At 44.3% G+C, this 13,470-nt stretch overlaps 2 long non-coding RNA genes across 2 annotated transcripts; both read right to left on the bottom strand.

The window, feature by feature from the left end:
- Nucleotides 1-8,744: 8,744 nt before the first annotated feature.
- Nucleotides 8,745-10,185, bottom strand: LOC309370594. Its single transcript, XR_014168624.1, has 2 exons — nucleotides 9,904-10,185; nucleotides 8,745-9,723 (listed from the first exon to the last, which is right to left on the bottom strand). It is a non-coding gene; the product is annotated as an uncharacterized lncRNA (long non-coding RNA).
- A 1,912-nt stretch (nucleotides 10,186-12,097) lies between these two features.
- LOC309370062 lies at nucleotides 12,098-13,115 on the bottom strand. Its single transcript, XR_014168403.1, has 2 exons — nucleotides 12,340-13,115; nucleotides 12,098-12,210 (listed from the first exon to the last, which is right to left on the bottom strand). It is a non-coding gene; the product is annotated as an uncharacterized lncRNA (long non-coding RNA).
- Nucleotides 13,116-13,470: the final 355 nt, after the last annotated feature.

Here is a 13,470-nt window from a genome sequence, read left to right as displayed (position 1 = left end):
GTCTGTTCCACTTCGAAATATAGAAATTAATGGTTGAAACCTTGGTTTTTTTGCTACTAGTTCAGCAGTTCAACTCCCTGGAAAAAAGCAAAACAAAATCTAACCAAGGCTGCATAAAAATGACTTTTTATTCTAGAATCTGAATATTTTTAGAACTGAGTACCGGTACTTGCTTTTTCTATGTAGCCCCTTTCACTAGTGTTATCTGAGAGGGCCTATAAAAAAGGAGACAGTGGGTTATTTAGGGCTTTAAAGACTAAAGTGTGTACCTTAAATTAGACCCAGAAACGAATTGGCAACCAGTGCAGCTGTTTTAAAACGGGTTATATGAGATCTGGAGGGAACCCCAGCCAGTACTCTGGCTGCTGCCATTTCCAAGTCCTTTTCAAGGGCAGCCCCACAAAGAACACATTGCAGTAATCCAATCTGGAAGTTGAAATATGGAGCACAGCAGCCAAAGTTGTCTCAGAAAGAGACCATAGCTGGTGAACCAGCTAGAGCTGGAAAAAAGGCACTCTTAGCCTCTGAGACTGCCTGAGCCTTCCATGACAATGTTGAATCCAGGAACAATCCCATGTATTAATCTGGGGAAGGACCATAACTTAGTGGTACAGCATCTGCTTTGAATGTGGAAGGTCCCAGGTCCAATCAGCACCATCTCCAGGTAGAGATAGGAAAGACTCTCTGAAGCACTGGGAGATTGCTACCAGTCAGAGTAGACCATAGATGTCAACTTACAGATTTGAAAATAAGGGGCCAGCAGTCTCGAAAATAAGGGATCAGCAGCCAAAATAAGGGATTTTGCTTAGCTTATACAGAAATCCAGCACTGATGGCAGAGAGATATCTCTAAATTTGTCTGGCAGGGCAAAAAGCCCAGAATTAAGTTCAAGATATTAACTGATGCTAAAGAAAGAGGGGGCTTTGCCCTGCCAGACTTAAAGTTGTACTATGAATCAGCAGCTTTCTGCTGGTTGAAGGACTGGCTGCTTCTTGAAAACACGGATGTTTTAGATTTGGAAGGATTTAACAATGCTTTTGGATGGCATGCATACTTGTGGTATGACAAGGTTAAAATACATAAGGCTTTTAAGAACCATGTTGTCAGAAAAGCAGTGTTCAATGTATGGACAAAATATAAAGACTTACTGGAAAATAAGACCCCAAGGTGGTTATCACCAATGGAGGCTAAGGCCCCGAAGAGACTCAATATGGAGGTCAAATGGCCGAAATATTGGGAAATAATAGAAAAAGATGGAGATAACTGGAGGTTGCAGAGTATGGAGAAAATAAAAGATAAAGTGTGAGATTGGTTACATTATGCTCAGATTAAAGAAGTTTTTAAGTTGGACAAAAATGTAGGATTCCAGGTGGAAAAATCAAAGTTAGAAACAGAACTGTTAGAACCCAGCTCTAAGACACTTTCAAGAATGTATAACTTGCTGCTAAAATGGAATACACAGGATGAAACGGTCAAATCAGCTATGATAAAATGGGCACAGGACATAGGGTACAACATCATGTTTGCTGACTGGGAAAAGTTATGGACCACCGGTCTGAGATTCACGGCATGTAATGCCTTGAAAGAAAACATTGTGAAAATGATATACAGGTGGTACATGACCCCAGTCAAGCTTGCAAAGATATACCATTTGTCTGAAAATAAATGTTGGAAGTGTAAAGAAGCAGAAGGAACATTCTTTCACCTCTGGTGGACTTGCCCTAGAGTGAAGGCTTTCTGGGAAATGATATATAATGAGCTGAAAAAGGTATTTAAGTATACCTTCCCTAAGAAACCAGAGGCCTTTCTTTTAGGCATTGTCGGCCAGAGGGTGCAAAAGAAGGACCGAACCTTTTTTATGTATGCTACAACAGCAGCAAGGATACTCATCGCTAAATGCTGGAAAACTCAAGATTTGCCCACACTGGAAGAATGGCAGATGCAACTGATGGACTATATGGAACTGGCGGAAATGACTGGCAGAATCCGAGACCTGGGAGAAGAACTGGTGGAGGAGGACTGGAAGAAATTTAAGGACTATCTACAAAAACATTGTAAATTGTATGAATGTTAAGAAAGATGTAAGATTAGCAATAACATGGTTCCAACAAACTAGTTATAAGGAATATGAATCTAAATGCAATTGAAAGAAAAGACAAATTTTGGATTAATAGTATGTTAAAACTAAGTCTACAAAAGAGTGATCTAAATTTTCTAAAATTTGAGACTTAATATTGGAAAATTACATTATATGAATCGAAACAAGTTAATAAATTGCTGGCAAAATTTAAGAGTTTGGAATGCAGGAACAAGAGTTGTGATGAAGTCCAATGATGAGAATGAAATGTGGATATTGGAAAATACTATGTTACTATGTATGTCTTTTATTGTTTAAACAAAATTTTAATAAATATTATTATAAAAAAAAACCACCACTGATGGAGCCATGCTGCTTTGGCTGCCACTGACTGTGTTTTGCAGGGGGTTGGACTAGATCATCCTAAGGGTCTACAACTCCGACCAAAGAAGAGGGGCAGACAAAACTGATGAACGACGTCGAGATGGCAAAGCTTACAGGCAGAATTAGAAACCAGGAAGAGGACCTCTTTAATAAAGAATGGGGAAAGATTATAATTTAGACGAAAAGCTATTGTAAAGAGTTACATACATTGGTAGGATTGACAGAAAACTTGTAGTAAAAATTTGAACTATGAATGGACAAATGATTTATAAAAATAGAATTATGAAAGGGATGCAGAGGGGGAAATCACTACATTAAAATGCTGTACTGGTTGAAGGGTATGCTAAGCAGCACGTTGGGGCTGTCGTCCTGGCGCGAGGAGTTCCATCGGCCCTTCCCCGCCCGAGAGAGGGGGTGGAGGGAGAGAGACTCTCGCCCACGCTGCCCGCGAGCCTGGCATGAGGCGGTTGCGGCACAGCTGCTGAAGCGCCGCCCTTCTGCGTCCCTCCCCACCCCCTCCTCTTCCTCCTCCCTCAAGCTGCCGCCACCGCTGCTGCCTCTGGCTTCCCCTGGCAGCGCGGCGGAAGTCTTGCAAGAGAGGGGCAGCCTCCCCACCCGCTGCCACCCGTCTCCTCACAACGCGCCCCTGAGGGGGGAAAGGGCGAGACAGAGACACACACTTTCTCGAGGCGGAGGACTCTGAGCCGCTGCTTCCCTCCTGAGCCAGGCGAGCATGAAACCCGGGAAATTTAAGGGACATCATCTGTCCGGGACAGCAGCGGGAAACGGTGCTGGGATAAGGGAGTTTCCCACCAAATAAGGGACGGTTGACAGCTATGGTGTAGACAACACTGAACTAGATGGACAAATGGTCTGACTTGGCAGAAGACAGCTTCTTATTGTTAAAAGTTGGGCGGGGGGACCCCTCCTAAACCCAATAAATTAATGAATGTCAGGTTCTAGCTAATACTGGGGATAGGAAGGGGAAATGCAAGCTACAGAATGGTGCCAGACAAAGAATCCCTGGGCTGGCTTATGCGAACCAGCCTGGCTGGTTTGGTTGAATGCAGTCCATTATAAAACAATGGCCAGGCATTTACACATCAGAGAAAGTTCTCAGGTCTGTGCAAAATAGGGGTTGCTAATGTGTCAGGGAGGGGTGTAAGGTGACAGGAAAAGGTGTTTCTCAGGAGGCTGGGAAGAAGAAGGAGAACAAAGCCCAGTCCTCCATGAGCTGCTGGAGATCAGAACCATCTTGGCTCTTGCTGGAGGAGGCTGCGCTAAGATACGGGGAGCCGTGACTGACGGCTACATTGGACCCAAACTTATAGAAGCTATCAGAGGAGTAACAAGAGGCACCTATAATGTTCTGCACCACCTCCACTGCACACTTCCAGGCATAATTAAGTGTTAATGATCCATATTTCTTAAGGACACCAGCCTCCACTGCGCCACAATCTTCCAAACAGAAACACAATCCGGGAATCCCTGAATCTCCTCACACTGCTTGTGAAGATTGTTGTGGCATGTAACACGTGTAGACAACATTGAATGAGATGGGCAACTGGTCCGGCTAGGCAGAAGGCAGCTTCCTCTGTTCCTAATGTGTCACAGTGGGGCCATGAAGCCTGCTAATTATTTGTTAAAATCTCACTATCGGCTGCCATGGTGCTTGCAGCAATACAAGCACATCCATTTAATGTATCCTGTGATAAAGACCCTGCCAGTTTAATCACCACTGGGCAACACAGATCAGAGCAGTGTATAGAAACGGCTCTAAACAATGGAGTATTGGTGAGTATTGTTGTGGGGAGAGAGAAAAAATCCATCCAAATAGCATCTGTGGGCAAACCTATTCACAGCCCTTCACAGCTGCGGATGGCTTGTTTTGCTAGGCTAAATTCCCCATTGTGAGTCAGAAGGCCCTTTCTTCGCTTCCTGCAGTTTCTCTGCTGAGCATGATAAAGAAATCAATTTTACTTTAGCGTTTTAAATGGTCCATTGCTGCTGTCTAAACCAGGTTTTCTTTAATGAGCATCTATCTATCTTCTTAGGTCTCGGGCATGATGTGATTTAGATTCTCATTTGCACTTAAGTACTTCTTTTTTGCTATTTGTAACTTGGAGGCAGCCTTATTATACTCCTCCTTTAACTAACGGCCTTGCCTCCACATCCAGATATTATGAAACGCCATATTCATACCCAAACCAAGGGGTGCAAATCTGTGGCTCTCCAAATGTTGCTGAACTTGTTGAGTCGTGTCTGACTCTTCGTGGCCCCATGGACCAGAGCACGCCAGGCACTCCTGTCTTCCACTGCCTCCCGCCATAGCTGTCAACATTCCCCCTTTTTTAAGGGAAATCCCCTTAGGATTCCTCACAAGAAAAGGGAAAAGTTGACAGCTATGCCTCCCGCACACCCTATAAGCCCCAGTCAGCATGCTCCGTGCTCAGGAAGATGGGAGAAACATCCAGAGAGCCATGGAACAACTTGAAATGTCTTTACCAGAGTAACTGAGGGGGCAGATGCCAGCCAGAAGTGTCTTCCAGTTCCTCCAAAGCAACTTGGTTTACCTCTCCATTCAATGTGGGGGGCCAATTGAAACGGGTTCAGTTGTTCACCTACAGAAAATAATTACGTAGGCTTTACATCTGGTGGTTCCCTCCATATGTTGTTGGGACTACAGTTTTCAGCATCCTTGACCACAATGGCAGGATCTGAGGGAAACTGGGTTTTTGGAGGGTGTTGTGGTTGGGGGGGGGGGAGTGCTCTGGCTTTTTGAGAAGGGAAGAGAGCACTTAAGTGCCGTGACTATTTGCCTTCTCTGCTTTGTTGCCCATGAAGGAGCTTTTTGAAATGAGGGAGAAGAAGATGGAGCAAGCTTGTTTTCTCCTGCTCCAGAGGCTAAGACATGAACCAATGGATTCAAGTTACAAGAAAGGAGATTCTGACTAAAAACCAAGAAGAGCTTTCTGATAGTAAGAACTGTTCAACAGTAGAACGGTCTGTCTAGGATCCTTGGAGGATTTTAAGCAGAGGTTGAGTGGCCATCTTCTTTTTGAACGTAGGAGAAGTTGAAACTCCTTCAACCTATAGTAATTAGTAAGGTGCATGAGGTTACTCAGGAAACTAGGGAATGCCTCCCACAAAAATGAGGTCCCCAAATTACCACCTTAAGTGTTTCTGCTTCATTTTTGGTTCAGTTTCTCCCCCAGCTATTCTGTCACAAGACAGCTTCCAGGCTGAAAGGGATAATGAAAAAAAGGATGTAGTGGGGCAGAAAAACCTCTAATGGAAAATGATAATGGGATCACATGGCCAGCGTTCCCTGCATTAGGACACCGAGCTCATTTTGAAGAGGACAGAGCGCGTGTGAACTTGTCAACAATTCATCAGATGCAACGGGGGGGGGGACCCTCCTGAGAGCTGTAATTTGGGCACTTTAGGAAAACACCATCAAAGCCATGCTGACAAGAGGCTTTTTAGTAAACTTGTTAATTATAATGCATTATTAGCTAACCCCACTCCGGGAAAATTGTTTGAATGTTAAGCTAAAGTATTAGCCATTTAGCTAATATGTGCAGCTTGGTCTCTGGGACTGTCTTAGTAATTAGTATGTTAGTCAAAGTATACCATTGAGAGACCCAAAACGACGGCCAGATCATCTGTATCCCAGGAACAAATTTTAGCTGGGAACTTCATTGAGCGGACAGAGATAAAGTCCAGGCGTTTTAATTGCCAGATGGGAGTGGTGGAAAGCTGTAGTTAACATGTTGCTTTGCTGAATCTGTGCAAACCTAGGGACTGGAGATTTTTAAACACTAAACTTAACAAAATTATGTCCACAATAGCTTGGCCTAATGAACTCCATTCTCTTGATGCCAACGCTCTAACCACTACACCGTGCTGGCGCTCTTTGCAAGAGCCTTTGTCTCTGGAGCAAAATCCACCGTGTCTGGGAAGGGTTTGTATCTTATAACACGTTAGGGCTGCAATATTTGCTTGGTTATCCGTTAATAAATCAAGAGCCTTTAGACTGATTGAAAAGCTATGCCTGATTAACCTGGCATTGCATGTTAAAAAAATGTGTATACACTAACGGTTGGCTTCTTGTAAATCCTACATGTTTTCTCCAAGGAATTGAGAGCGAAATTCACAACAATTGGGGCTGGAGCCAGGTTTCATGGGGCCTTGGGGAAGATGCCTTCTGGTGGGACATCCTCCCCTCACAGCCAGCACTTCCCTGATGGTCCATGGAAGCTTACCAAGCAGTGGCTTAGGGTGGGTTGCCAGTGCCCAGGGCTGCGCCGAGGGGGTTGGTGAGAGAAAAACAGACGAAGTACACATGCACATTCAACTGCCTAAGGGCGTCTTGTGTCACCCAGGAGATGACAGCTGCAGAGATAAGAAAAGGCATTCTGTTGCCTAGAGAGGTCACTTCCTGGTTTGCATGGAGAAGACATTTTCAATGGAGCAGAAGCACACAGCTGTGCAGAGGCAGCACTGGGTGCTATGTCTGGGGCAACTGCCCCTCTGCCTCCTGTGCTATGCCACCATTACCAAGGATGAGTGTTGAGCAACAAGGGAGATGAGCTACATCATTGAAAGCAGTGCAGCTCAAGCTGCCCAGTGAACCCAGTCCAGTGAAGCAGAGGGTAGAGACTGGATCTGGCTGGTGTGAACCCAAACCCCATAACACACACACACACACAGCACTTTTGGCCAAGTCACATATTGACCTTACCCCACAACCTGGCAGCACCAATGAGTCTATGCTGCACCCTCAAAGTTGGGTGGCCATGTGTCCTACTTTGCAGAGGACAGGCCTCTATATGAAGGGCGGCCCAGTCTAACAATAACCCTAGGAAGGGAGAGCGGAAGTGTCTTCAGGTTAAGAACATGAAAACCCGGCTGGATCAGGCCAAAGACTTATCTAGTCCAGCACCCTATTTTCACAGTGGCTGGTCAGATAGCCATAGGACACTCCGAAGCAGGAGCTGAGCACAATTGTACTCCAGTATGGCAAGAGGTCTCCCCCACCCCTCCGCAATCCTAGTCTGGATCTGTATTGGATTTGGAATTGTTTATATATGAAATTGTTCCAGTTTAGTTTCTATTAAATTGTTCCCATGTGAGCCGATTGGATCCATCATGGCTCATTTGATTAAACAACCATCAAGCGACAGCTCTGGTTTATTTTATGCATTAAAAAGAATAAATATTAGCCTATTGATTGCTGGTGCTGCTGTTTTCAGTTTGATAATGTGGGCTTTCATGGTTGGGTCATTGTTGCTTTTCTCTTTATAAGCTGCTTTAAACAACTCCATTGAGGATGGAAAAAGAGGAGTACAAATTTTTAAATTGGTAAGATGAAAAACAACAACAGGTTAAATAGATAAACACTGTTAACCCTGAGGATGCTTTTTCTTATTTGGTCAGTGAATATCTGATTTGTTGTGGGAGGCTCTGATTTTTCTTGAGGGGAATTGCCTTTTCCGAGACATCAAACCACAATGTAATAAAAACAAACAAACAAACAAACAAACAAACCCAACAACCTTGTTATAAGGATAAAGTGAGGGGACACACATATGCCATCATGAACACCTTGGAAGAATGATGGTATATATATATAACAAATGAAATTATATCGTATATCCCCTCCTCAGAGCCTTTCATCGCTGCAAGTGATATGTGGAATATTTGTGTGCATGTCACACTTTGAGCAGTGAGCAGGACACTAGTTGGTTGAGGAGACACGTCTGAAAGTCCCAGGAAGCTCTGAAGTCTAGTAACTTGGGCTGCAGAGGCACCACACTGGTCCAGACACAGGCATCAGTTCTGGACCTACTTGCCAAAGTTGACAGCTTATCTGGGTAGACAATGTGTAGCTGAGGCTCAGTGAAACAAAAAATTCCCAGCCCTTTAAATACCTTCACTTAGATGTGGCAGAGCCTGTGAAAGTTGCTAGGTCAGGAGTGGCTCTAAGTTTGGCTCCAGGCCTTGCGGGAGCAAGTTTTCTACTTCAGAGGTCCTGCTGCTCCAATCCAACCTCACCTGCTCCTCACCTGCATCCTTGGTACCCCAAGAACTTCACCCTTCCTGTGTCGGACCCTCCCCACTGCTCGGTGTCGGGACAAGACGGTGAAATATAGTGATTTTAGCATGTTGGCTTTATGAGATGGCTTACATGGCATCTGGTCACAAACAGACTGCATGCTGCTGCTTCTTTTTGCAAATACGTAATAAAAACGTCAGTTATCTACAATGAAGAGCCAAAATATATGTAAAAACACGCATAAAAATACTTTAATGGTCAATAGCATTTAAACAGTTATTTTATTTACAAAGCACCTCAGTGTCTCTGGCTGCCTTGCCTCACTAACCTTTTAGCGTTCGGGAGTGTCAACAAGCATATTGATAGGGGTAATCCGGCTGACATTCTGTACTTGGATTTTCTAAAGGCTTTCAGCAAAATCCCTCACCAAAGATCCTGAGTAAGCGTAACAGTCCTGGGAGAAGAGTCTGCTTATGAATCAGTAGCTGCTTAAAGCATAGGGAGCAGAGTGTACAGGCAGCAACTGTTTTAGGTGCATCTGATATGTGCACGACTGTGCAAGCATGCATCGCGCTGAGCCCGGAAGTGACCCAAAAAGTCACAAAAAGGGGAGGAACGAGGCAGAACAGGGTGTTTGCAAGCTTTTAAAATGGTGTTTCAAATATACGCGGTTTCACTTAAATGTGTGGTGACTTGGAATGCAGCCCCCACATGAATTGGGAGTTGCCTGGCCCGACAAATGGTCAGTTCTCATTGTCCATTTGTTGGTCCAAGGCTTGCCATTGGGACCTGTTCTTTTTTAACTTGTTCATAAACGATCCAGAATTAGGAGTGATCAGGGAGCTTGCCAAGTTTGCTGATGATAGCAAATTGTTCGGGGTAGTGAATGAGGTGTTGCAAGGAGCTCTAAAAAGGGGTTCCCTCCAAACTGGGTAAGTTGGTGTTAATGAAAATGACAAATGTGATTCAGTGCAAGCAAGTGCAAAGTGATGCACACTAGGGGCAACCCCCCCCAATAACTTTGCATATATGGTAATGGAGACTGAATGGGTCATGTGACCTTGGTGTCATAAGTGTGTTGCTCAAGGAAGATGTTGACTCAGGCGAAGGACACACTACGGATCATTAGAAAAGGGATTGGAAATAGAACTGCCAGGATCACGATGCCTTTGTTCAAATCTGTGGTGCGATTGCACTTGGAATACTGTGTACACTTCTGTAGTGAAGGGTTAACCTTCTGTGCCTCGAGCCTGAGAGGAGGCGCGTACAAGGGAAGTACGCCAGGACGTGACGAAAGCAAGTCAGTTTGACTTCTCCTTGTGCTGGCAACCTAAGACAAAAGTCTTGTTGTAGACTTGTTGTAGAAGGGTTAACCCTTCACTACACCCAACAACTTCTGGTCATCTTGCCTCAAAAAACGATCTTGAAGAGGTTCTGAAAAGGGCAACTGGAATGATCAAGCAACTTCCTGCTGAGGAAAGGTTACAACATTCGGAGCTTTTTAGTTCAGAATAAAAATGGCAAGGGAGGACACGATGGAGATATACATGGCACGAAGAAAGTGGACAGAGGGATGTTTTTTGTCTTCCCCCATAATTCCCGAATCCAGAATCATCCAATGGAGTTAAGCATTGGAAGATCCAGGACAGACAAAAGGAAGCTTTTCAACTATAGGAGTTGCTCCCACATGGTGCAGTGATGGCAACAAAATTGAAGGGCTTTTAAAGGGGTTTAGACAAGGTAACGGCAAGCAAGCCTATCAGTGACTTCATCCCTGAGGACTATGTACTACATTCAGTGTTGGAGGCAGTATATTTTGGCTTACCCATTGCTGGGAATCTGAGGTGGGGAGAATTGCTGTTGCACTCAGGTCCTGCTTGCAGGCTTCCCACATCTGGTTGGCCATTTTGAGAACAAGCTGCGGGACCAAATGGGCCTGATGCAGCTGAGCTGTTCTGTTTTGTATTCTTCATCTATGGAGTTTGACAGTACATCCAAGGGAGCCAACGTTTCTAAAGGTAAAGGTAAAGGGACCCCTGACCATTAGGTCCAGTCGTGGCCGACTCTGGGGTTGTGGTGCTCAGCTCACTTTATTGGCCGAAGGAGCTTCTGGGTCATGTGGCCAGCATGACTAAGCCGCTTCTGGTGAACCAGAGCAGCGCACGGAAATGCCGTTTACTTTCCTGCTGGAGCGGTACCTATTTATCTACTTGCACTTTGACGTGCTTTCGAACTGCTAGGTTGGCAGGAGCAGGGACCGAGCAACAGGAGCTCACCCCATTGCGGGGATTCGAACCGCCGGCCTTCTGATCGGCAAATCCTAGGCTCTCTGGCTTAACCCACAGTGCCAGGCTGTGGTAATATTGCATTTCAAGGTGCTAGTTTCAGCACTTAAGTAAGTTTCGAGTTGCCAACCTTTACAGTATTGGTACACGGTTTAAACCAACGGTGCTAATGGAGCGGTGCTCTGAGAGTAGTATTGTGATTCAGATGAACAACATATTTCGCAAAACAAGTATTTTCAGTAATAGATGTGGAAAACAGCACCTCAAACAATTTTGCAACGTGTCAAAAATTTGATGACTTTCTAATTTTCATTTTCAAATGTAAAATTTCTTGACTTTCTGAAAATCTGAAATCTAGGTTCCAAAAACTGTTGCTGCCCACATCTTGCTCTAAAAAAAATGGCAATGATATCTGGAGCATGCAAATTATCACAGTGGTACCTCCATATCCCTCTTTGTATTTTGCCATACTGTATATATAAGCCCTTCCTTTTTGGTAGAATTAAAGGCTGCTCCGGATGACCTGCTTATTGAGCATCCATCCTGATTCGTTTGCAAAAAGCGTTTGCAGAGGTTAGATTATATCCCGTCTTTACTGAGCATCTGTTCTGATTTCTTTAAAGGATGGTTATACGATAATGAGCCTTCGTCCTGCATGTATCCCAGGTGCTTGCGAAGTGTTTGCACTTCTTCCCATTAGTCACCAGTTCACCTCCCAGTGCATTTCCCAGCCACTTTCCAAACCACAAATTGTCATACTGTCATTCCAGTAGAGCACTTTAATATACATGAATTGCACATGCCTAAAGTTCTGGTATGTGCAATGAAGTGGCAGCCTGCTCCTCTTCAGACCCTGATTTACAGGTTGTTCCCAGTTAACCTGTTTAATGAGCATTCAACCCAATTTGTCTGTGGAGAGATTAAATGAAGTTGGCTACTTAATGAGCATTCATCCTGATTCGTTTGAAGATTAGACTCTATTGCATCAAAGCAAGAGTTTCCCGTGCTTTCCCACTCGTTTTCCTGCCACTTTCCTTACTGCGAAATGTTCAATCTTTGGAGGAAGTGGTCTTATTGTATAACAGCTGCAAATCAACTTTTCATTGCGCCCCTTAAATTTGCTGAGATGTGATTGATTCAATTGCAAAAAATAAAAATAAAAACCAACATTCTGGAAACACCCTCCCAGAGGCTGCTCATAGCTGCTCTCAGGTACCCTTCTGCCTGCTTATATCTGTGCATGGAGGGAGATCAGACCTCTGCTTTTAAAATTACTTACTTTTTTAAAATAAAAAAACCAGACCTGCATATTTTAGATTTTTTAAATGTCACATCCAATGAAAAAGTATCTTTCATTTCCTCAGGGCCGAGGTAGCCTTGATACCCTAAACCAGGCACCCCTAAACCTGGCCCTCCAGATGTTTTGGGACTACAACTCCCATCATCCCTAGGTAACAGGACCAGTGGTCAGGGATGATGGGAATCGTAGTCTCAAAACATCTGGAGGGCCGAGTTTGGGGGTGCCTGCCCCAAACTGAAGTACAGAACCTTTGGTCCTCCAGATATTGCTGAACTACAACTCCTGCCAGTCCTAGCCAGCATGGGCGATGGTCAGGGATGTCTGTACACCAACATCACTGTCAGGAAACATGAGATTTTTCCCATGGAGCTCTGTTGCTTTGGAAATCCAAAAAACAGCAAACAGGAGCTATTAATGTTAAAGGAGGCCAGTCAGAATCCTGGGTAATATACTGCCAAGCACCAATACTCTTCTGCCTTGCAGAAGGTAAGAAATACTAATAAAGAAAGACTGGCAGAAGTACTTTTAAGTCAGTCCTTCTATTACTGATTTCTTCATCTGGTCATAGGGACCAAGCCAAGTTGCACTTTCTGCCAGTTAGTTTCCTGTTTCAGTTTAAAGTGATGACGGCAAACTTAAATTCCCTAGCAAATGAGGAAACTAATCGTGAGCTAAGTCAATAGTGGCTGTACTGCTGAACTGACCAAATGCCTTCCACCAGCAGAACGTTGGTGATCTTTGTAATGGCAAAATGTCCCATTTCTGAGAATGAATGGCCCCACAGAAGCACACCTGTTGCCTGTTCTGTGCTGCCTCACCGCCTCTCTGCAAGGGATGGGCAAATCTGTCCATTTCAGTTTCTCATGTTTCCAGTCCTCAATTCAGTTCTCCACATTTCCACACCAGTTTGCATTTAACAAAAGGAAAAGGTCCCAAAGATTCACCTGCATTTTCATGCAAATTTCTCCTGATAATGTTTGTATGCCATTTTGTCTAATCCCGCATTTTTGCAAACCATGCATTTCCATTGTAAATTTCACCAATATTTACATCTCTACACACATTTTACCCTAGTTAGATGCATTTTTGGTACACGTTACTCGGCTGAAGAACTGCACTGCAAAATTTGGTGACGAGTGAATTTTGAGTTTCAGCTTGCACTTTGTTTTGCAAAGTGTGAATTGGGGAAATTGGCTTTTACGTGAGAAATGAATTGAGTTCCTCCGCCATCTTTACTTTCTGGTTCTCCGGGGGAACCCAGCACCAGCCACATAACGAACTGACTGGGGCACAGATCCCTGCTCCTGGATCCCTGCCTAGCCACCTCCTCCGCCTCTTTTGCACAACAGCTTTTGAGACTTTGCAA

The sequence above is a fragment of the Podarcis melisellensis genome, assembly GCF_964234715.1.
Source record: "Podarcis melisellensis genome assembly, chromosome: 5".
NCBI classification, from domain to species: domain Eukaryota; kingdom Metazoa; phylum Chordata; class Lepidosauria; order Squamata; family Lacertidae; genus Podarcis; species Podarcis melisellensis.
Note: the sequence above shows the minus strand (reverse complement) of the source record. Positions and strands in the feature narration are given on the sequence as shown.